Genomic DNA, 24,705 nt, shown 5'->3' with positions numbered 1-24,705 from the left:
TGGTGGCAGGCGCCTGTAGTCCCAGCTACTCAGGAGGCTAAGGCAGGAGAACTGCTTGAACCCAGGAGGCAGATGTTGCAGTAGGCTGAGACCGCACCACTACCAGCCTGGATGACAGAACAAGACTCCGTCTCAAAAAAGAAAAAAAACAAAGAAAAACAAAACACAAGGTTAAGAGAGACCTCAAACCTTACAGATACAAGTTTAACAGGGACCCCAAAGCAAAAAATCCCAACCTTTTTTCTCCCAATCATTGAAACACCAGGAGGGTATAATAGTTTTGCAGCCTAGCTGTAGCAGGCTGATGCCCACAAGATGCCCATATCCTAATTCCGGGAACCGGTGAACATGACCTTACACAGCAAAAGGGGCTTTGCAAGTATAACGAAGTTAAGGGTCTTTGGCCAGCTTGTCCCTGCAGGGTTTATGTACTCACCTGGATCCTCATAAGAGCAGAGCAGGTGATGGAGAGCGGAGGGAGGTGTAGCGATGAAAGCAGGAAACTCGCGTCACTGGAGAAGGGCAGCACAAGCTGAGGAGAGCAGGCCGCCTCCGGGGCCAGGAAATGGAATCTCCCGCAGAGCCTGGGAAGGCACTGACCCTGCTCCCATCTTGACTCCGTGGGACTGACTTTAGAATTCTGGCCTTCAGAACTGTAAGGGAATACCTCCGTGCTGTTTTAAGCCACTAAGTGTGTGGTAATTTGTTGCAGCAGCAATGGGGAACCAGTATTGTAGTGAAGCCTCAAAACCCACCTGAAGGGGCCAGGCGCAGCAGCTCACATCTGTAATCCCAGCACTTTGGGAAGCCGAGGTGGGCGGATCACTTGAGGTCAGGAATTCCAGACCAGCCTGGCCAACACGGTGAAACCCCATCTCTACAAAAAATACAAAAATTAGCCAGGTGTGGTGGTGCATGCCTGTAATCTCAGCCACTCAGGAGGCTGAGACATGGGAATTGCTTGAACCCGGGTGGTGGAGGCGAAGGTTGCAGTGAGCCGAGATTGCACCACCGCACTCCAGCCTGGGTGAGACTCTGTCTCAAAAAAAAAAAAAAAAAACTCACCTGAAGAAGGTTTCCAGTTCTGCCAGCAGTCCCCCGTGCAACACCCAGAAGCAGACATTCCTTTGCTGCGGGCCATGGACAGGCAGAAGGAAGCGCCTCCTCATGGCAGAGGCCTACCCGGGAGAAACCCAAGGGAAGGCACTGCCAGGCCAGCCCCTCTGCCAAGGCCATTTTCTTTTTTTTTTTTTTTTTTTTGAGACAGTTTTACTCTGTCTCCCAGATTGGAGTGCAGTGGCACGATCTCGGCTCACTTCAACCTCTACCTCCCCAGTTCAAACAATTCTCCTGCATCAGCCTCCCAAGTAGCTGGGATTACAGGAGCACAGCATACCTAGCTAATTTTTGTATTTTTAGTAGAGATACGGTTTTGTCATGTTGTCCAGGCTGGACTCGAACTCCTGGCCTCAAGTGATCCACCTGTCTCAGCCTCCCAAAGTGCTGGGATTACAGGCGTGAGCCACAGCACCCAGCACTCCTCAAGGTCTTTGATGGCAGGTTTTTCTAGGTGATCAGTCCTTGTCTGGTCTGGCTGTGTCCCACTCTCCCTCTCACCAAGTTGGAACCCCTAGCTAGTTACCAAAGGAGGATAGTGTGTACCCCAATCCCAGCTTGGTATTAAGGAAGGAGACCACTACTACTCCTGCTGCCCTCCTCCCCGCACCTTGCCTACTTCACAAGACAGGAGGAAAGAGAGAAAGAAACAAAAGTAAGATAAATAGCCAGACAACCTTGGCACCACCACCCGGCCCTAGGAATTAAAAAAAAAGTAGTAATAATAACATCAACCCCTGACCTAAACTACTTGTGTTATCCGTAAATTCCAGACACTGTATGAGAAAAAGCATTGTAAAACTTTTTGTTCTGTTAGCTGATGCATGTAGTCCCCAGTCATGTTTCCCACGCTTGCTCGATTTATCATGACCCTTTCACATGGACCCCTTAAAGTTGTAAGCCTTTAAAAAGGCCAAGGATTTCTTTTTCTGGGAGCTCGGCTCTTATGACACGAGTCTGCCAATGCTCCCGGCCTAATAAAAACCTCTTCCTTCTTTAATCCGGTGTCTGAGGAGTTTTGTCTGCCGCTCGTCCTCCTACAGTATGGTTCAGATCTGCATTTAACTCATGAAGCCTGGTTGCTCCCCATGCCCTGGAGGAAAAAAGGGTCTCACTGCAGGTATGATACAGGACGGGCCTGTCCCCAGAACCCTATGAGAGGGAAGCCCAATGTCCCACCAGGTTGGCAGGGCTGGGGAAGGGAGAGTTATGGTAGCCCCAAGACTAAAAAGACGCAGCAGAGGAGCAGGACAGTGCTCCCATGGCACTCATGCCGCTGCCTGAGTGGGATGAGGGAGGAGTGCACCAGCGCGGCTTTTCCCCTCCCTCCCTGCCATGTTAGTCTGATCCCCTCCAGGTGAGCCTGCCCACTTTGGGCCCAGGGTTGCTGCTGGGGCCTGTACCCAAATGCAGCCCCCCATGGCCATGGCACCAGGAGTGGGGCAGAGCAGGGAGGAGTCCTGGACAGAGGAGATGCAGGGATAGGAAGGAATGGGCCTCAAACTCCAAGAAGGGGCCCTTCTCATGGGTCCTGCTTTCTGGCCTCTCCTCCCTTACCCCTGGGCTGATCACCCTGTGAAGAACTAAGCCAAGGTTTCTCACCGTCAGGTCCGAGGGGTGCAATTACCAGGCCCTTAGGGAGGTGCGAGGCCCCTGAAACGATGCAAGGTGCCCGGCCTAATCTTTATATTATTAATAGAGATGGGGTTTCACCATGTTGGCCAGGTTGGTCTCGAGTTCCCGACTTCAAGTGATCCGCCCGCCTTGGGGACCCAAAATGTTGGAATTACAGGCGTGAGCCAACGCGCCCAGCGAGCCCTATTTATTTAAGCCTGTACATTTTGCACTTGTTAAAGTATTTGAACATTCAATTATCATGTTTTCTTTCAGCAGTCCCTCCCGGTTGCACACTTGGATAGTTTTTTTATTTTTTCAGACAGGGTTTACCTCAGTCTCGCAGGATGGAGTGCTGTGATGGGATCATAGCTCATTGCAGCCTTGAACCTTCGGGTTCAAGTATCTGGGAAGCTGAGGTGTGACTACAGAGAAGGGGTCGCGCCATGTTGCCCAGGCTTCTCTTTAACTCCTGGCCTGAAGGGTTCCTTCCGCCTCGGCGGCGCCTGGACATAGTTTTCTAGTTTTGACCCACAGAAACACTGTGCTGGGTCGGAGTTTGTCAACTACCCTTCTCCAGCCAGCAACACACAGAAGAACATGGTGGGGAAGTTCGCGGTTACCAGGCTCCACCCTGAGGAGAAAACAACCCAGATCCAGGCATGGTAGCGTCACTGTGACGTCGCCGATGGCTTCGCGGTATTGTCGCCAAACACCCACTCTTGTGACGTCGGCGGGGCCACGCGTCTGTGACGTCACCGAAGGTGCGCTCCTGTGACGTTACAGAGGCCCGACCCTCACGTGGAGCCAATCGGAATTCGAGGAGCGGCCACCGGGTTTTCCAGGAGCGCGCATGCGCAGATGCGTGGCCACAGACTGTAGGTCAATGTCCGCATGCTGCCGATTAGTATCCGCAGGCTCCCACCGGGCCCCCGCCACCGATAAGCTACAAGGAGGAGCTTTACCACTGGCTGTACTACTACTACTTGCGCGACTTCTCAGCCTGAGGCGTAGGGCGCAACAAGGGCCTGACGCTGAAAGAGCAGGCGCTGCGCACCAAGCGGCTGTCGCCTGGCGGGCACAAGCACAAGGTCGGGCAGAAGCTCCTCAGTGGCCACCGCAAGCCCGCTAGCTCCGGCTGCAGCCCTTGCCGCACACTTGCCTCACCTGAGCCTGGGTACGTCGCTCCCCAACACCTCCCCTAGCCAGTTCCCGGGGACCCCGGCTGCGTCCCCGCCGCCCGGCGCCGCTCATCCTGGGCAGGGTCGGCCCCCTCTGAGGCTGCCCGGCATTAGGGAGCTGCCCCCCCGGCTTGACCTCTGATGGCCGTTGCAACAACATCAAACGTTGGAACTTTGTAGGGAGGTACAAGGGGCTAGGAAACGAAGAAAACATCTTCTTAAAAATATAAGCGATCGGGCCGGGCGCAGTGGCTCACGCCTGTAATCTCAGCACTTTGGGAGGCCAAGGCGGGTGGATCTTGAGGTCAAGAATTCAAGACCATCCTGGCCAGCATGGTGAAACCCCGTCTCTACTAAAAATACAAAAATTGCGGGCGCGGTGGCTCAAGCCTGTAATCCCAGCACTTTGGGAGGCCGAGACGGGTGGATCATGAGGTTAGGAGATCGAGACCATCCTGGCTAACACGGTGAAACCCCGTCTCTACTAAAAAATACAAAAAAATTAGACGGGCGAGGTGGCGGGCGCCTGTAGTCCCAGCTACTCGGGAGGCTGAGGCAGGAGAATGGCGTGAACCCGGGAGGCGGAGCTTACAGTGAGCTGAGATCCGGTCACTGCACTCCAGCCTGGGCGACAGAGAGAGACTGCCTCCAAAAAAAAATACAAAAATTAGCCGGGCGTGTTGGCGGCCACCTGTAATACCAGCTACTCGGGAGACTGAGGCAGAGGCGGAGGCAGAGAATTGCTTGAACCCGGGAGGCGGAGGCTGCAATGAGCCGAGATCGCACCACTGCACTCCAGCCTGGGCGACAGAGCGAGACTCCATCTAAAAAGTGCTCTTGCTCAGACTGAAGAAAGTAATTGGGCCGGCCGGGTGCCTCATGCCCTTAATCCCAGCACTTTGGGAAGCCGAGGTGGGCGGATCCCTGGAGCTCAGGAGTTCCAGACTAGCTTGGGCAACTTGGTGAAATTCTGTCTCTACAAAAATACAACAAATTAGCTGGGCATGGTGGCGCGCGCTTGTAGTCCCGCTACTTGCGGGGCTGAGGCTGGAGTATTACTTAGCCCAGGAGGTGGAGGCTGCAGTGAGCGTGATCTCGCCACTGCACTCCAGCCTGGTCGACAGAGTGGGACACTGTCAAAAAAAGAAAAAAGAAAAAGAAAGTAACTGATCTGTGTTTTTGTCTGATTTCCTACAGGATACCGAAGGACCTGTTCAAAGTATTTTCTGTAACTCCAACTGTAACTTGGTTCTAGGAAGACAGAATCCTTTTTTGGTCAACAGACCTTTTCGCCCTCACTTAAGTTTACTGCTTCGATATCATTTCCTTACTAACTGATTGTTAATTAAGTAGTGTCCAAGTAAGTTAGCCTTTTTAGGGTTTATTAATTAAAAGAGAGCATCAAGAGTGACAGTTTAACTTCCAGGTTTTGGTTTTTTTTTCCAGTTACTGTGGTAACTCTTTTCAAGTCCACAAATGATTTTGTTCTTAACTGTAAAGAAGAAGTTAGAAATGTAAGTGGGGAGAGAACAAAGTTAGGAATATGTGTAAGATTTCTACCTAAATGTCAGCTGGGCGCAGTAGCTTACACCTGTAATCCCAGCACTTTGGGAGACCAAGGTGGTCAATCGCCTGAAGTCAGGAGTTCGAGACCAGCCTGGCAAACATGACAAAACCCCATCTCTACTAAAAATACAAAAATTAGATGGGAGTGGTGGTGGGCACCTTTAGTCCCAGCTACTCGGGAGGCTGAGACAGGAGAATTGCTTGAACTTGGGAGGCGGAGGTTGCAGTGAACCGACATCATGCCACTGCACTACAGCCTGGGCGACAGAGCAAGACTCCATCTAAAAAAAAAAAAAAAGAAAGATTTCTACCTAAATGTCACATACTGTTCTGAAGGTTAATATTTGGTATTCTGATGTGTATTGCACAGTGTGTCAACCTCAAATAATCAAAAGGGTCAGAATCTAAAGGGAGTTTATTCATGCAGAGAGTTTAAGAAGGGTCACCTGGGAAGCACAGATACCCAAGAGTGGAAGACAGTGTTCCAAGGCTTAGAAGTTTGGGATCACTTGCATAGACAAAGTTTAGGGAAGTTTAGCAGAATTTCAGCATCTCTCCCTGTAACGCTGAATACATACTTAAAACAATCTGATTGGTCCGGGTGGTCTTTCTTTCACTTGTATCACCCACGCGGGAGTGCAGTGGTGCAGTCGCCACTCAATTACAGCCTCAGCCTCCCTGGCTCAAGTGATCCTCCCACCTCGGCATCCCTAGTAGCTGGGACTAGAGGCATGCACCAACACACCTGACTAATTTTTGTATTTTTTGTAGAGACAGGGTTTCACCACGTTGCCCAGGCCAGTCTGAAATTCCTGGGCTTAAGCAGTCCGCTCACCTCGGCCTCCGAAAGTACTGGGATTGAATGCATGAACGGCTGCACCCAGACAAGGTGGTCTTTTTTTCAGGAAAGGTATATTTAACCTTCTACACTGAAGATGTAAGTCATGGGGTCTTTTGTGCCATCTGGTGTGAGTTTGGTACAGAACAATAAAGGAGGCAGTTAATCTGTAACAAAGATGAGTGATTGGAAGGAGAGGAGGACTAGTCTCTGGTCTCTCATAGTCATTTACCGACTGAAAATAATAAGGAAGGAATAAATTATAATTTAAGAAGCAGAAGTTACAAACATGCTATGTGACTCTGTCAGGGTGTAACTTACCTCTTGTCATAGTAAATCTTATAGGGGGTCCTGAAACTTTTTTTTTCTTTTTTAGTTACTAGGATCTCTGCCCTGTTGATCCCACAATTCTTCAAGGTGGATGCTGCTATCCACTTTTTTGTTGTTTGTTTTTGAGACAGAGTCTTGCTCTGTCATCCACGCTGGAGTGTAGTGGCGTGATCTCGGCTCACTGCAATCTCTGCCTCCTGGGTTCAAGCAATTCTCCAACTTCAGCCCCGCCAATAGCGGGGATTGCAGGTGCCCACCACCACACACAGCTAATTTTTGTGTTTTTAATAGAGACCAGGTTTTACCTTGGTGACGAGGCTGGTCTCGAACTCCTGACCTCAGATGATCCACCCGCCTCAGCCTCCCAAAGTGCTGGGACTACAAGCATGAGCCACCACACCCCGTCCGGGAGGGAGAGGTTACAGTGAGCCAAGATCACACTACCACACTCCAGCCTGGGTGACAGAGTGAGACTCTGTCTCAAAAATAAATAAATACATACATAAATAAAATACTTAGGATCTCCATTTCTGTGGGTCAGGAATTCAGGAGTGACAGAGCTGGGTTATTTGGGCTCAGGGTGTCTCAAAACATTGCAGTCAAGCTGTCCACTGAGACTGCAGTCACCTAAAGCCTGTTGCCAAGATGGCTCGCTCATGTGACTGCTGACCGGAGGCCTCAGTTCCTGTCACATGAGCCTCTCTACAGGCTGCTTAGGTGTCATGGTGTGACAGCTGGCTTTCCCAAGTAAATAATCAAAGAGTGAGCAAGAGGAAGCCACAGAACCTTTTATGATGTAGTTTGCAAAGTTGCAAGCCATCACTTTTGCTTTTTCCCATCTGTCAGAAGGGAATCATGTAACCCAGCCCACACGGATAGGAACTGGGCTCCGCCTTTTGAGGAGAGTATCAAAGAATTTGTGGACGTATTTTAAATGACCATACTATGTTTAATTATTGCAAGTACGGTCACTGTAGAAAAATTGGAAAATAGGGACAAGCAAAAAAAAAATCACTTGTAATTTCATGACTCAATGGATAGCATTACTAGTTGGGTGTATATAATTCCAATATTCAAAATATAAACACACTAGATGTACTGTGGTATAATCTGCTCTTTCACTTAATGTATTTATGTATTATAAAAAATACCTTTCATGTCAAATATTCTTTCCTTTTTTTTTTTTTTTTTCATTGAGACAGAGTTTCGTTCTTGTCACCCAGGCTAGAGTGCAATGGTGCAATGTCCGCTCACTGCAACCTCTGCCTCACGGGTTGAAGCGATTCTCCTGCCTTAGCCTCCCAAGTAGCTGGGATTACAAGCATAAGCCACCACGTCAAGCTAATTTTTTTGTATTTTTAGTAGAGACAGGGTTTCACCATGTTGGCTAGGCTAGTCTCAGACTCTTGACCTCAAGTGATCACCTACCTCGGCCTCCCAAAGCGCTGGGATTACAGGCATGAGCCACCGCACTTAGCCCCTCATAACATTCTTTAATGGCTGCATACATTTCATCATATGTATGTATCATAACTTAATGAATTCTGTTATAGGACGCTTAGTTTGTTTACAGGTTTTCCCTGTTTTACACGTGTTGTTAAATGAACATCCCTATAGCACATTTATTTGTACAATCATGACTGTTTCTTAAATCCCTAGAAGTGAAATTTTTGCAACACAGTTTGCATAATTTTAAACTTCAAATGCCTGTTACCTAATTTGAGCAGAATTTTTACTGCAATAATCAAGAGTCCATTTGGCCAAATTCCTTATCTATGACACCTGCAAAAGTTCAAATATTGATAACTGTAAGTGAATTTGTTGAGAGTGACTGAAATCACTATGGAATGAGAAGTTGCTATAAAAATTTTACTAAAGAGTGAACTGGCCGGGCGCAGGGGCTCACACCTGTAATCCTAGCACTTTGGGAGGCCAAGGTGAGCAGATTGCCTGAGCTCAGGAGTTTGAGACCAGCCTGGACAACACAGTGAAATCCTATCTGTGCTAAAAACACAAAATTAGCCAGGCGTGGTGGTGGGCACTTTAATCCCAGCTACTCGAGAGGCTGAGGCAGGAGAATCACTTGAGCCCAGGAAGCGGAGGTTGCAGTGAGCCGAGATCGCACCACTACACTCCAGCCTGGGCGACAGAGTGAGACTCTGTCTCAAAAAGATAAAATAGGGAGATCCGAGTGTGTTAGCACCAGCACCAACACACTACCAAACAGTTTTCCAAAGTGGGGGCACCAGTGTAAACTCCCATTAGAGCTGTATGGATTTCTCTTACAGCACGTCCTCTAAATCTTCGGCACTGTTAGTGTTTTCAGCTTTAGGATTTTTGGTGACTCTATAGAGGAATCTCATAGTGGGTATTTTGTTCGTTTTTGTTTTTGGGTTTTGGGTTTTTTTTTTTTTAACAAAATATATTCCAATTTAAAACAGAGTTCATTTCAGGAGAAAGATATGAAAAGTCAACTTCCATCGGTGTCTGGATTAAGAGTCAGGTCCAGTGGCCACAGAAGGTGACACTGAGCTGCTCCTCAGCCCCTCCTCCTGTCCCCCAACGTGCAGGACACATGCATTTCAAACAGTAAAAGCTTTGAAAACAGCATCGTAGGGCCAGGCGTGGTGGCTCACGCCTGTAATCCCAGCACTTTGGGAGGCCGAGGCGGGCGGATCACGAGGTCAGGAGGTGGAGACCATTCTGGCTAACACGGTGAAACCCCATCTCTACTAAAAAATACAAAAAACCAGGCGGGCGAGGTGGCGAGCGCCTGTAGTCCCAGCTACTCGGGAGGCTGAGGCAGGAGAATGGCGTGAACCCAGGAGGCGGAGCTTGCAGTGAGCTGAGATCCAGCCACTGCACTCCAGCCTGGGCGACAGAGTGAGACTCCGTCTCAAAAATTAAAAAAAAAAAAAAAAGATAAAACAGCATTGTATAGAATATTCTTTTTTAAATAAGGTTGAAATTGTCTGAAATCAGGACAGTGTAATATACAAGTATCACCGGGTCTTGTCCACCAGGCCAGCCGCAGGATCTGCTGCCACCACTGGGGACATTGGCAAGGGAATGCCCCTCTAGGGGAGCCGGGGGACCCAGGACGTGGGTCTTGCGGTGGCCAGGGGCTGCTGCTGCCTGGGCATGACATGGTCAGAGAAGGTGGTCGGCACTCACGAGAAAGCATTGGCAGGTGAGATTTCACCAGGGTGAAAATGCACACCCCACGCGTGGTCCCACACATGACAAGGGTAGGGGTCGGCTGCCCCTTCCCTGACCTGAGGGTGTCACTGACATGAGAACCACTGCCTGGGACTCTACTGGGGCAGGCACCCCTACCCCAGGCCTGCAACACCAACCTCTGCTTTTTTGAGGGGTCGGGGGATCAGGCACTCGGACCCAGAGGACCCAGGCCAAGACGGTTTGGTGGCCTCAGCCTGGCTCTGGGATGCTTGGCACAGCCCCCTCCCCTGGAAGGGCTAATACTTAGCACCCCAGTCTGCACGCTGGGCGATTCCACCCTTGTGCCAGGTTCAGGTCCCCTTGTGCGATCTGGGCCCTCAGAGATGCCACAAGTCCAGGCCCCCTAGAGGGGTCCGCTGCCGGCAGTGGATACACTGGCCCCGCCAGGGGTGGCACCATCTGCTCCCCCAGGGCACGGCCGGGCCCCAGCACTCACCATGGGGGCTTCTGGCGCCAACCCTCTTAAGTAGACACTTGGCACAAAAAAAGGACGCTTCTGGGAGAGACAAAAGCGGAAAAGTGGCGAGGGGAGCGGGGACGCTGCCCGGTTTCCCAGTGGGGCTGATCACCAGAAATGTACCTGTCCCCTCCACGGGGCTCCCCCTCTTCTCCCACCAGAAGCCAGCAGACAGCCCTGCGCAGAAGGAGGCGGGGGCAGGCGTGACAGTGGCAGGCGGGAACTGCTGGTGGGGTGGTCTTATTTGGGGGCTGTTTCTTTTATAATCTGCCAAGGCCAGAAGCAGCCGTCCAGGGTCCCGGAATTGCAGTGGGCGAGGGCAGCACGGACGATCCATCCTGGGACAGCTGTGCGAAGTCCAGACCCACAGGGTGCTGCAGTGGTCAGTCAGCAGCAGACGAAAGAGCCACCTCCCCAAAACAGTCCCCTCGTTCCCCACCTTCTGAGTCTTTGGGGGAGAACCAGTCTGGGTGCCTCCGTGCCTAAAGGGGCCCCGGGAGGCGGTCCCCCGGGCTGTGGCTCAGTGCGCAGCGGTGGCCTGGCGGGCTCCCCATCAGACCGTGGCTGTGGCCAGTCAGGCCTGGAAGCTGCCAGGGCCGGCGCCTGCCTCCACCTTCCACGCAGCCCTGGCCAAAGTGCTGGCTTCCCGCTCCTCAGGGGTGGGCACAAGTGCTTGGGACAAGGCCACGCATGTAGATGCCGGCCACGTCCCTCTCTCTACGTCTCGGGTACACACCTGGGAATATTCTGTAAAAGTCCCCACTCCACCCTCACTGTTTCCAAACTGGGGACAACACAAAGCAGAACAAAACGAAAAGAAATGCTCCATCCAAGTGGCCTTTGGGTGTTACCGGGGACATCCCTCCAGCTACCAAGCCCACATGGGCTCCAGTGGGGTGCACTCCAGCTGGAGCAGGGTGGCGGTGTAGCCCTCTGGAGCCCCTGGGCAGCCCCAAGCAGCTAATGTCACCCCTGGAGGCACAGCCCGGAGCAGCCCTGAGCCCCCATGACTCCAGCCCAGGGACCCTTCCCAGCCTCTGCAGAGGGATGGGGTACCTGGCCAGAATAGAGGACCCTGGGCGTTTCTTCAACCTGTGAGGTCAGGCGGTTCTTTTTTTACAAAAAAAAAAAAAAAAAAAAAAAAAAAGTTTAGGCACTTCCCAGGGTGGGCGACTGAGGGAGTCCCCCAGCCCCTTTTCAGGAGACCAGTGGGCAAAACACAGCATTGAGTCGTGAAGAGGCCAGGCGCACTGGGCGTCAATAACTTAAAAAAGGGGGAAAATGTCAGTCCCCGACTCTCCACGCCTTTCCTGATGAAGAAGAAAAGAAGCGGGGAAGAGAAAGAAAAAGCACGTGGGGTTGGAAGGACAATCGCGGGAGGCTGCTGGAGTGGGGACCCCCATGCTGGCTGGCAAGGGGCTCCGTGAGGCCCAGAGTCGCTGGGGACACGGGGCACTCGTGTGTTTTATGTTTCGTTGGGTGTTTTCTTTCTTTTTTTTTTTTTTTTTTAGAAAAAAGCCAGTCATAAGTCAAGGCCGGAAAAAGGCTGCCTTTGCCCGTTGACAAAAGGTGCGCGAAGTGTTCGCAGAGATATACATCCCCTGATAACTGTGAAATAAAAACCATTTGTTAAAAATATTAAAAACAAACAAACAAAAACAAACAAAATAACTCCTCCGCAGGCAGAGGCCCCGGCCCGGGCTCAGCAGCGCCACCCGGCGGCAGCCGCGGGCTCGGTGTGAAGGAGAGTTTGTCCGGGCCCTTGTCTCCGTCCGGTCTCCCTGGGCCTGGGCGCTTTCAGACCGGGTTGTGCTCCTTGAGGTTGAGCTGCAGGATGGTGCCCCTCACGGCCGCGAGCACGAAGCGGATGTTCTTCGTGTAGATGATCTTGTCGCCGTCGGGGTTCGTGTCCACGAACATCTTCAGGATGAACTCCCGCGCCGCTGGGCGTCCCGCTGGGGCCCGTCGAGCTCGGGAACGGAGCCCACCAGGTGCCAGTACAGGATACTGTCCTCCAGCAGGTCCTTCTCGTTGAGGAAGAGGATGATGGAGTTCTGGAACCAGGGATACTTGACGATGGTCCGGAACAGGGCTTTGCTCTCCTCCACCCGGTTCTCCTTGTCCGACTCCACCAGCACTTGGTCGTATTCACTGAGGGCGACGAGAAACAGGATGGACGTCAGGTTCCCAAAGCAGTGGATCCGCTTCCTGGAGCCGACCGCTGTCCCCCCACATCCACCATCCTGAAGATGATGCTCTCCAGGTCGAAAGATGCCGGTGGTGGGCACGCGGCCCCGCAGCGCGTCCTGCGGGGTGGGCAGGTGGCCCGAGGTGGCCCTGCGGGCAGCGTCCGTCAGGGCAGTACTTGGCCGGGTCCGAGAGCTGGCACTGGCGCCTGCGGTCGCAGCACTCCTGGGTGCCGGGGTCGTCCCGCAGGGTCCTGATGGCGCTGACGTACCGGTGCTGGAAGGTGGTCACCTTCTCCACGTCCGCCTCTCGCATCCGGAGCCACTGGCCTTGTTCTGCTCCTCCTTGTGGAGGATCTTCAGCGTCTCCATGGCCCGGATCGTGGCCTGGATGGCGGTGCAGATGTTGTGGTAGACGAGCTTGGTGAAGCCGCGCTTGGCCTCCTCCGAGTAGCCGGCGCCCTGGACGATGCGCGTCTGTTTGATGAAGATGCTCTTCCCGCTCTCGCCCCTGCGGAGCAGCAGCTGCTTGAGCTGGCGCCGGGCGTCGCGCTTGTCCCCCGCAGCTGCTTCTGGATCTCGGCGTTGATCCGCTCCTTCACCTCATCGCTCAGGCAACGCGCCATCACGGGCTCCAGAGTCATCGTCCCGGCCCGGCCGCCGCCCACCGGCCCCCGCCCGCCCTGCCCCGCCTCGGCCGCTGCCTGCGAGCCGCCGGGTCCCCGCTGGGGCAGCGCCCACCGCGGACTCCCGCGCTGCAGCTTAGCCTGCATTGCCGCCGCAGCCACCGCCAACCGCAGCCTCTGCAGCCGAGCGACAGCGCCCGAGTTGGGTTTTTTTCCTTGAGATGGAGTCTCACTCACTTTGTTGCCCAGGCTGGAGTGCAGTGGCGCGATCTCAGCTCACTGCAACCTCTGCCTCCTGGGTTCCAGCGATTCTCCTGCCTAGGCCTCCCAAATCACTGGGATTACAGCCGCCCGCCACCACACCTGGCTAATTTTTTGTGTGTGTTTAGGAGAGACAGCGTTTCACCGTATTAGCCAGGATGGTCTCGATCTCCTGACCTCGTGATCCACCCGCCTCGGCCTCCCAAAGTGCTGGGGTTACAGGCGTGAGCCACTGCACCTGGCCTAATTTTAGTATTTGTATTAGAAACTGTGTTTCACCACGTTGGCTAGGCTGGTCTCGAATCCTGACCTCAAGTGATCTGCCAGCCTCAGCCTCCCAAAATGCTGTGATTACAGGCATGAGCCACCATGCCCTGCCAAAAGTTGCATTTTTTTTTCCCCCTGGGAGATGGAGTCGCACTCTGTCTTCCAGGCTGGAGTGCACTGGTGTGATCTTGACTCACTGCAACCTTTCCCTCCCGGGCTCAAGCTATTCTTCTGTCTCAGTCTCTGGAGTAGCTGAGATTACAGGCCCATGCCACCATGCCAGGCTAATTTTTTTCTATTTTTAGTAGAGATGGGGTTTCACCATGTTGGCCAGGCTGGTCTTGAACTCTTGACCTCAGGTGATCTGCCCGCCTCAGCCTCCCAAAGTGCTAGGATTACAGGTATGAGCTACCACACCCAGCCCTTTTTCTATTTTTTTAAGAGAGGGAGTCTCACTATGTTGCCCAGGCTGGATTCAAACTCTCGGGCTCAAGCCATCCTCCTGTGTCAGCCCCCTCAGGAGCTGCGATGACATGCACATGCCACTGTGCTTGGCAACTTTTCATGTTTTTCCATTTCCACTGGATTGTAAATAAACTGAAGGCAAGGTCCAGAACCTGTGTGTGCTTGCAGGCCCACCAGCACTACAGATATGTAGCTTGAGCTGGACAGAGATTTAGGGCATAGAACTTTATTTTCATTTTATTTTTTGTAGAGGTAGGATCTCACTATGTTGCCCAGGCTGGTCTCAAACTCCTGGGCTTCCAGTGATCCTTCTGCCTCAGCCTCCTGAAGTGCTGGGATTACAGGTGTGAACCACTGTGCCTGGCCTTAGGGCACAGAATTAATGCAGTGTGAAAGGAAGTGCATCTAGCCCAGCCCCCCATTGATGGATTCATCTACATTCACCAGACAAGGTAGGGAGTTCAGGATGAGTTGCTATTATTTACAAAGTGATAACGTTTCCACTTGAAATCATGGTCCTGTGCGTTCATTCACCCCTCTAACTTTTCAAATCAGGAGACAGTGACTAGAGGCCCTGCCCACCATCCCCACAGCAAATGTCATGAGAATTTCAGGTCCATCCTGACAACCGTCCCGTCTCAGTGCCTGGGTGAGTTTCCTCGGTATTTAAGAATGCTTACCAGTCTTCGGGCTTCCACCCCAAATCCAAGAACTAGATTTCTTTCAGCTTCATTGACTTTTTATTAAGGGAGCAAGCAATTTTCTCTGGCAGTGAAAGCATTCTGCAGATGCGCAGTTCTATAGAGGAAATGTAAACCAGACACCTACCCCGCAAACAACTCACTTTTTTTTTTTTTTTTTTTTTGAGATGGAGTCTCGCTCTGTAGTGCAGTGCAGTGGTGTGATCTCGGCTCACTGCAACCTCCACCTCTCGGATTTCAGCCATTCTCCTGCCTCAGCCTCCTGAGTAGCTGGTATGACAGGCACTTGCCACCATGCCTGGCTAATTTTTTTGTATTTTTAATAGAGATGGGGTTTCATCATGTTAGCCAGGATAGTTTCAATCTCCTGACCTTGTGATCCACCTGCCTCAGCCTCCCAAAGTTCTGGAATTACAGGCGTGAGCCACTGCATCAGGCTCAACTCATTATTCCAGTAAGGACAGACAAGTCTCAGAACCTGCCAGGAGGGGATGATTCTACCCCTATAGCAAATTTAGAGAATATTAAAAAGGAAAATTAAAAGCACCTCTATCCTTCAAACCCAATGGTAACTACTGCTAAGATTTTGCTTTTTTTCCCATTTTCTCTTTTATTTCCTTCCTCCCTCCCTCCCTCCCTCACTACCTTCCTATTTCTTTCCTTTTCTCTCCTTCCTACTTTCTTTGCTTCTTTTCTTTCATTTTTCTTTCTTTTTCCTTTCCTTTTTCCTTCCTTTCTTCTTTTTCTTTCTTCCCTCCCTTCCTCTCTTCCTCCCTTCATTCCTTCCTTCCTCTTCCCTCCCTATCTTCCTTCCTTCCTTTCTCTTTCTCTCTTTCTTTTCTTTCCTTCCTTCCTTTCCTTCTTCTTTCTTTCTTCCTTCCTTTTTCTTCTTTTCATTGTTCCTTTCTTTCTTTCCCCCATCCTTCCTTCCCACCTGCCTGCCTTCTGTTTGCTTTGCATCAGATTTTGAAACACATTTGGAACCATGCTTAACATTATGCTAGGACAGTTTTCTACATAGTTATACTTCAAAATTTTTAAAAATAAATAACACAAATGGGTGTACCAAAATTTAAACATTCACCTGTACAATGTAAACAATGAAATTTTTTATTCGTATAGTCAATATTTGTATGTGCATTTTTTATATGCTTTTGATTATTATCTTAGGATAGATGTCTAGAAATGGAGTTAGTGTGCCAAAAAGTAAAAATTCTTTTTTCTTTTTTTTTTTTTTTTTTGAGGCAGAGTCACTCTGTCACTCAGACTGGAGTGCAGTGCTGTGACCACAGCTCATTGTAGCTTCCACCTTCTGGGCTGTGCAAGCAGTCCTCCAACCTCAGCCTCCTGAGTAGCTAAAACTACAGGCGTGTACCACCAAGCCCAAATAATATTTTTAAAATTTTTTTGTAGAGATGCGGTCTCACTATATTGCCCAGGCTGGTCTTAAACTCCTGAGCTGAAGTGGTCCTCTTGCCTCAGCCTCCCAAAATGCTGGGATTACAGGTATGAGCCGCCACCACTCCCAGCCTAAAAAGATTTTTAAGGCTCATGACATACTGTGCTGAATTGCTCTCTGGAAATGTTACAATTTTTGTTTATCAGGGAGGTACATTTTTCTGTACACTCTACCTTGGGAGGCGGAGTTTGCAGTCGAGATCATGCCACTGCACTCCAGCCAGGTCAACAGAGTGAAACTCTATCTCAGAAACAAACAAACAAACAAACAAAAATAGGCAACAAGGAAGGATGCTTAGGGTGTAACACTAAGCAAAAGAAGAAAATTTGATTGTGCTTTGCTTACAACTGTGTTTCAAATGTAATCACTGGGGAAAAACAAGGGTATGACAAAACAGTAGCAGTGCTAGGCAAACTGATTTGCGTTTATTTTCTAAATCAGTTATGACGCACTTCTAATACTTTGGTAATGAAGGAAAAAAACTATGCTTTGTCCAGCACGAACTGGGCATGACTAGACTTGACAGCAGTCTGTGGCGCAGCTATCCAGAGAGTTTGGTTGACGCCAAGCTCAGGCTGAGATGACAGCATGGCGTGGCGGCTAAGGAATTGACATGGCGCCCAGCTGGGTTTCGCAATGGCATTAGAAAACACCATAGAAGCCTCCACACAGCACTCACAGCCAGAGGCTGGGCGGCACTGCAGGGGCTGGGGACCTTGGATGAGCATAGCACCATTGCTGTTTGTTTCACAGAGCAGAACACAGGCTCAGCCACTTCCCCACACAGGTCACACAGCCTTGGGCTGGAACACGTTTCCCATGCAGGGCTCCTTCCCAGGTACCCCAGTCAAACTTGATGAATTAAGAAAATTATGGCTGGGCATAGTAGCTCACGCCTATAACCCCAGCACTTTGGGAGGCCAAGGCGGGTGGATCACCTGAAGTCAGGAGTTCGAGACCAGCCTGGCCAACATGGTGAAACCCCGTCTCCACTAAAAATACAAAATTAGCCGGGCATAATGGCATGCACCTCTAATCCCTGCTATTTGGGAGGCTGAGGCAGGAGAATCACTTGAACCCAGGAGGCGGAGGTTACAGTGAGCCAAGATTGCACCACTGTACTCCAGCTTGGGTGACAAGAGCAAAACTCCGTCTAGAAAAAAGAAAAAGAAAATTCTGATGGTGGTGCATGCCTGTAATCCCAGCTACTCGGGAGGCTGAGGCAGAAGAATCGCTTGAACCCAGGAGGCGCAGGTAGCAGTGAGCTGAGACTGCACCACTGCGCTCCAGCCTGGGTGACAGAGCGAGACTCTGTCTCAAAAAGAACAAAACAACAACAAAAAAGAAAATTCTGAGATGTCCAGGACCACCATGGATTAGAGGATTTTGCATGTGTGTGCCTTTTCTGTTTACACATGTATGATATGAAACAGTTAAATGATACAGAACTGTGTAATACATTGAGCAGGTACAGTGGCTCATGTCTGTAATCCTAGCACTTTGGGAGGCCAACGTGGGAGGATCACTTGAGCCCAGGAGTTCGAGACCAGCTTGGGCAACATGGCGAAACCCTTTCTCTGCAAAAAAATTTTAAAAGTAGCCAGCCGTGGTGATGCACGCCTCTAGTTCCAGCTACTGAGGAGACTGAGGCAGGTGGATCACTTGATCCCAGGAGTTTACAACCAGCCTGGGCAGCATAGCAAGATCCCATCTCTACAAAAAAAAAATAAAACAATTAACTGGATGTGGTGGTACATACCTGTAGTCCCAACTATTCGGGAGGCTGAGGTGGGAGATTCGCTTGAGCCCAAGAGGTTAAGGCTGCAGTGGGCTGTGATTGCACCACTGCACTCCAGCCTGGGCAACAGAGCAAGACCCTGTCTCTTAAAACAAAGCAAAACAAAACAAAAAATATGTAACATGTGAAGGAAAAAGCTCCGGTCACATCCTCCTCAGACAACCACTAGTATTCCTAGTATCTACCCTTTTGTATTTTTTTTTCTATGTGCTAACTCATGTGATGACAATTTTAAACAAATTGTCCCGTGTTCTCACCTGGAATTTTTTTTTTTTTAGACGGAACCTCCCAGGTTCAGGTGATTCTCCTGTCTCAGCCTCCCGAGTAGCTGGGATTACAGGTGCCTACCACCAAGCCCGGCCAATTTTTGTATTTTTAGTAGACACAGTGTTTCCCGATGTTGGCCAGGCTAGTCTCGAACTCCTGGCCTCCCACCTCGGCCTCCCAAAGTGCTGGGATGACAAGCGTGAGCCACCATGCCTGGTCAAGGACTTTGTCTTGTTCCCACATGTCCTCGGTGTCTAAAACAGACTCGCTTGGGAGGTGCATGCAAAATGTTCTCAGCCTGCTTCTGTGTGAAGGCCAGGGTAGGCACCTGTACGGAATCGGGGTCCCTGAGCCCATTGGAGTGGGTGCCATGCTTCAGAGTTGGGGCCCCCTGGCCTGCCATTCCCCAGCTCTCTGGTCTGACGTCAGCAGTGCGTGGCTTAGGAGATGATGAATGTGGCTTCCCGGCATCCTCTGTTCTCTTTTAGACAAAGGTCCAAGTGAGGACCCTTAGCCCGAGGAGTGGCCCATGGAGGGTGAGGCCCTGTCTACCCCCCACATTTCATGCCCACCCCCACCCCATCTCTTCTCCCCTGCCCTCCACCTCCCCTTGGCCTCGGGGTCTCTTCCTTCTCTCCATCCCATCTCTCTCCAGCACCCTGGTTTGGGGATGGGAGTCCTGTGGGCTGCCTGAGGTGGGAGGAGATTTAAAGACCCGTCTTCCAGAAGGTCTTTAGGAGGTACCTGGTCAGAACTGCGAGCGGTTCCCACTGCTAAGGGAAATTACAAGGCTTTGTTTTCATTATACACCCTGCTGCCTTCCGCAAAGGTTTTAAGACTGGGAACTGAGCCTCCTCTATCTGAACAAGTAGAATAGAGGCCTGAAAGCACAAAATTGGCTGTGTCCAGCAGACACACCCATTCTGAGGAACATGAGAATTCCCACCCTGCTGAGAATGGAAGTAGGACAGAGAGAGAGGGAGGCCAAGGTGAGGGTGGGTCTGTTTCACCTCTGGAGTACCCTGGAATGGAATGAGTGAGTGTCAAAGGAGAGAATTGTCACTTCCCCAAACCCAGCCTGGCCCGCGAAACCAGGAAGTCTTTTTTTTTTTTTTTTTTTTTTTTTTTTGAGACGGAGTCTTGCTCTGTCGCCCAGGCTGGAGTGCAGTGGCCGGATCTCAGCTCACTGCAAGCTCCGCCTCCCGGGTTTACGCCATTCTCCTGCCTCAGCCTCCCGAGTAGCTGGGACTACAGGCGCCCGCCATCTCACCCGGCTAGTTTTTTTTGTATTTTTTAGTAGAGACGGGGTTTCACCGTGTTAGCCAGGATGGTCTCGATCTCCTGACCTCGTGATCCGCCCGTCTCGGCCTCCCAAAGTGCTGGGATTACAGGCTTGAGCCACCGCGCCCGGCCGGAACCAGGAAGTCTTAACACAGTTCCACTGCCACCTGGTGGCAGTGTGCTCAATTTGCAGGCTTAGTGTGTACCCACTAGTTCTCAGTCACATACTATACTCAGTCACATACCTAGAAAGACCCATGGTCACTGCTAGTACACAGAACCTTCCAAATCTTCATTTAGACCGGTGGTGCCCTAGATTTGATTTCACAAACAAGATTGTGAGCCCAGGAATTGTGGATCTGTCTGCGTGTGACATTTCTGAGGAAATAAGTTATCCACCGCCACCGCCCCAGCCTTCCCCCATTCCAAGATCCCACCACAGGGCCAATCTTGGTACCAGCAGAGCAGGAACATCAGCCAAGAAGCAGCCACCAAACAGCCTCAACAGACTGCCTTTTGCCTTCCAGACAGCCACAGTGACGTGATCCAGCCCCTGTGGAAGCAGGTGGAGCTGCTCGTCAACACACATTACAGTGAGTAACAGGTGGGACGGGGTCTGGGGACATCCCGGCCCCCTCCAGCTGCCCTGTTTGCAGAAGGACTTTGGACCCATCCCCTTGCCTGCTCCCATCGGAGCTGCTCTCTGGGCAGGGACAAGGGAGGGAGAGAAGGGAGGAGCTGGGACCCTCCTTAAAAAGAAAAGAATAAGATAAGATAACCTCAGTGGTGTGCCAGGCATGAGGCTAGGTGCTTCCCCATGTTTTTTTTGTTTTGTTTTGTTTTTTTGTTTTGAGACAGAGTCTCACTCTGTCATCCAGGCTGGAGTGCAGTGGCACAATGTCGGCTCACTGAAACCTCTGCCTCCCAGGTTCAAGCGATTCTCCTGCCTCACTCTCCCGAGTAGCTGGGATTATAGGTGCCCGCCACCACGCCCAGCTAATTTTTGTATTTTTGATAGAGACAGGGCTTCACTGTGTTGGCCAGGCTGGTCTTGAACGCCTGATCTCAAGCAATCCGCCCGCCTCTGCCTCCCAAAGTGCAGGGATGATAGGCATGAGCCACCATGCCCAGCCCCCCGTATTGTTGTATCCCATCTCACAAAATCCCCATGTCTTAAGACCCACTTTACAGATGAAGAGAACTGAGGCCTGGTAAAGGGGTGTGGCTCGTCCAAGGCCCCACACTACTCAGTGGCAGAGATCAGGCTCATTCCACGGCGTGGTGTTGGGCCACACCAGCGTGTGGGGTTGCTTATGGTGGCAGGAGGGACACTGGAGGGGCCTTACTGGAAGGGTGAGGTCAAGTGGACGTAGAGGGAGGCAATGCCGAATCTCAGCAGCCATTAGTGGTGACTTCTGTGCTGCCTGGGCATGAGGGCGTGGACCCAGCGTGGGCCTTGGGGTAAGCACGGGTTGAGTTCTTATCCCCTGGCTCTGCTGTTCAGTGGCTCTGTGACCTCAGACAAGTCACGTGCCCTGTGAGCTCCAGGGTCCTTTCCTGCAAGCTGGGGGGCCACTCTTTCCACCTCCCAGGAAGGCTGGCAGGCCTTCAAAAGGGTTTTGGCAGCTTTGCCCCCTACATAGGCACAGGACACAGGGGTTGAGGCTCCTGGCCCCCTGGCACCGGGTGGCCTTACAGCAGCCATGTCTCTGCAGCCAAGGCCATTGGCATCTCGGAGCCCTTCAAGGTGCCGTACTCCAAGTTTCTGATGCACCCGGAGGAGCTGTTGGTGGTGGAGCTGCGTGAAGGCATCTCCCTCCGCAGGTCCAACTGCTTCGGGATCGCCAAGTTCCAGAAGGTTCTGAAGGCCAGCAACAGCATCCAGTTTGTCATCAAGAGGTAAGGCCCGACCAGGTCCACCGGAGACAGCATCAGGCCTGCTTAGCACCCAGGGGCAGGAGCAGCACCAAACTGCCATCAAGCGATTCTTGTGCCTCAGCCACACCAATAGGTGGGACCACAGGTGTGTGTCACCGTGCCCAGCTAATTTATTTTTTTATTTTTAAAATTTTTTTTTTGAGACGGAGTCTCACTCTGTCGCCCAGGCTGGAGTGCAGTGGCCGGATCTCAGCTCACTGCAAGCTCCATCTCCCGGGTTTACGCCATTCTCCTGCCTCAGCCTCCCGAGTAGCTGGGACTACAGGCGCCCGCCACCTCGCCCGGCTAGTTTTTTGTATTTTTTTTAGTAGAGACGGGGTTTCACCGTGTTAGCCAGGATGGTCTCAATCTCGTGACCTCGTGATCCGCCCGTCTCGGCCTCCCAAAGTGCTGGGATTACAGGCTTGAGCCACCGCGCCCGGCCCATGCCCAGCTAATTTATTTATTTATTTATTTATTTATTTATTTATTTATTTATTTATTTAATTTTTTTCGAGAGAGGGTCTGGCCACATTGCCCAGACTGTTCTCAAACTCCTGGACTCAAGCCATCTCCTGCCTGGTCCTCCCAAAGTGATTACAGGCGTGAGCCACCATGCCTGGCCACTATTTCTTTTCTTTTTTTTTTTTCTTTAGACAGAGTCTCATCTCTGTCTCCCAGGCTGGAGTGCAGTGGTGCGATCTTGGCTCACTGCAACCACAGCCTCCTGGGTTCAAATGATTCTCCTGACTCAGCCTCTCGAGTAACTGAGACTACAGGTGCCGGCCACCACGCCTGGCTAATTTTTGTATTTTTAGCAGAGATGGGGTTTCACCATGTTGGCCAGGCTGGTCTTGAACTACTGACCTCAAGTGATCCAGTCACCTTAGCCTTCCAAAGTGCTGGGATTACAGGCATGAGCCACCGCACCAGGCCCCTTTTCTTTTCACCTTTTTTTTTTTTTTTTTTTTGACAGCAAGGTGTTAGATGGGGTTTGGCTGCAGTTGGCAGACATGAGGCTCCCCAGGCCTGCCAGACCCAAAGTCACTGAGCTGACCCCTTTCACAGTCTCAGGAGAGCAGTGTTCAGTTTGTCCAGATGCAGAATGGGAACGTCCCATCAGCTCACGGGTTCTCCAGGCTGGCGTGTTGGTGTCCTGGGCCAGGGGCTGGGGGCAATGTCCCATCGTCCTAGGATGGGAAAGTCTGGCAGTAGCTTCTCCAGGCTCTTTCTGTTTCCTTGAGCGTGTTGTGTTTTTGCCAGTGAGGGCCCAGGGCGGCATCCGTGGATACACCATGTGTGCCCAGCTAGGATAAAAAGTCCCTTTGGGGAAGGTGGTGGCAGTTATTGAGTAAAAATGTGGTTGGGGGATTTCAGGAACAGTGGCTCATGCCTATAATCCTGGCACTTTGGGAAGCTGAGGTGGGAGGATTGCTTGAGTCCAGGAGTTCAAGACCAGCCTGGGCAACATAGCAAGACTGTGTCACTACAAATTTTTTTTTTTTTTTTTTAAGCTCTGATGTGGCAGCACATGCCTGTAGTCTCAGCTACTCATGAGGCTGAAGCAGAAGGATCACTTGAGGCCAGGAGTTCAAGACTAGCATGGGCAACATAACGAGACCCCATCTCTAAAAAAAAATTAAATTAGCTGGGCATGGTGGGGCACACATGTTACACCTGTAATCTCAGCTATTCAGGAGGCTGAGGTGGGAGGATCACTTAAGCCAAGGAGGGGTTTGAAAGCTCCAGTGAGCTATGATTGCACCATTGCACTCCAGCCTGGGTAGCAGAGCAAGACCCCTCCTCAAAAAAATGAAACAATAAAACAGGGAATGGGAGGATCATATTTCCATTCTGTGTTTGTTAATTCTGTGTTACTGTAATAGCATACGTTTAGGCTTGGTTTACGGCTGGGCACGATGCCTCATGCCTGTAATCCCAGCACTTCGGGAGGCCAAGGCGGGCACTTGAGGTCAGGAGTTCGAGACCAGCCTGGCCAACATGGTGAGAGCCCGTCTCTACTAAAAATATACAAATTAGCCAGGCGTGGTGGCTCACGCCTGCAATCCCAGCTGTAATCTCCCTGTCGTCAGGAGACTGAGGCACAAGAATCACTAGAACCCAGGAGGTGGAGGTTGCATTGAGCTGAGATCACGCCACTAGACTCCAGCCTGGGCAACAGAGTAAGACTCTGTCTCAAAAAAAAAAGAAAAGAAAAAGAAAAAATTACGCTTGGTTTGCTTGAAAGTGGCAAGAAAGAAGAGACTCTTAAGGGTTTATTCCTCCAGGGGAATAGATGGTTCTCAAACTGGGAGACTCACAGTGTCATTTTAGCATACAGTGGCGAGGAGACCCGCTGGGACAGGGAGCTCTTCTGCAGGGCCTGCCCTATGCCAGGAGGGAGGCTGCTGCTCCACGACACACAAAGAGCAGATAGCGAAAAGCTACACAACAGGGCTGGAGAGCAAGAGTTGTGATTTGTGCAGTAGAATCAAAGGCTTCAGCAGGCCAGGATAAAATGCAGCCACATACCTGGTGTGTCTGGGCATATTAAAAGGAAGATTGAACTGGGCATGGTGGCTCATGCCTGTAATCCCAGCACTTTGGGAGGCTGAGGTGGGCAGATAATTTGAGATCAGGACTACTAAAAATACAGATATGAAGGCCAGGCGCGGTGGCTCACACCTGTAATCCCAGCACTTTGAAAGGCCAAGGTAGGCGGATCACCTGAGGTCAGGAGTTCGAAACCAGCCTGACCAATATGGAGAAACCCCATCTCTACTAAAAACTACAAAATTAGGCCAGGCGTAGTGGCTCACGCCTGCAGTCCCAGCACTTTGGGAGGCCGAGGTGGGCAGATCACGAGGTCAGGAGATTGAGACCATCCTGGCTAACACGGTGAAACCCTGCCTCTGTTAAAAATACAAAAAGGTAGCCGGGTGTGTTAGTAGGCACCTGTAGTCCCAGCTATTTGGGAAGCTGAGGCAGGAGAATGGCGTGAACCTGGGAGGCGGGGCTTGCAGTGAGCCAAGATTGTGCCACTGCACTCCAGCCTGGGCAATAGAGCGAGACTCCGTCTCAAAAACAAAAACAAAAAACAAAATTAGCCGGGTGTGGTGGTGGGTGCCTGTAATC

The 24,705-nt window shown here is 51.3% G+C and overlaps 1 long non-coding RNA gene and 1 pseudogene across 2 annotated transcripts; one reads left to right on the top strand and one right to left on the bottom strand.

Moving 5' to 3' along the window:
• Positions 1-3,343: 3,343 nt before the first annotated feature.
• On the top strand, positions 3,344-23,536 carry LOC103246588 (uncharacterized). 2 transcript variants are annotated; one of them, XR_005237944.2, is made up of 4 exons: positions 3,344-3,907; positions 20,181-20,246; positions 21,369-21,552; positions 23,085-23,536. It is a non-coding gene; the product is annotated as an uncharacterized lncRNA (long non-coding RNA). The 2 variants fall into 2 exon arrangements; XR_012091688.1 differs by lacking the exons at positions 20,181-20,246; positions 21,369-21,552; positions 23,085-23,536 and adding an exon at positions 5,109-6,064.
• On the bottom strand, positions 12,140-13,172 carry LOC119621389 (guanine nucleotide-binding protein subunit alpha-11 pseudogene; annotated as a pseudogene).
• Positions 23,537-24,705: the final 1,169 nt, after the last annotated feature.

The sequence above is a fragment of the Chlorocebus sabaeus genome, chromosome 28, assembly GCF_047675955.1.
Source record: "Chlorocebus sabaeus isolate Y175 chromosome 28, mChlSab1.0.hap1, whole genome shotgun sequence".
In the NCBI taxonomy this organism is placed as follows: Eukaryota; Metazoa; Chordata; class Mammalia; order Primates; family Cercopithecidae; genus Chlorocebus; species Chlorocebus sabaeus.
The sequence above is the reverse complement of the archived record's forward strand: the minus strand, read 5'-3'. Positions and strand labels throughout refer to the sequence as shown.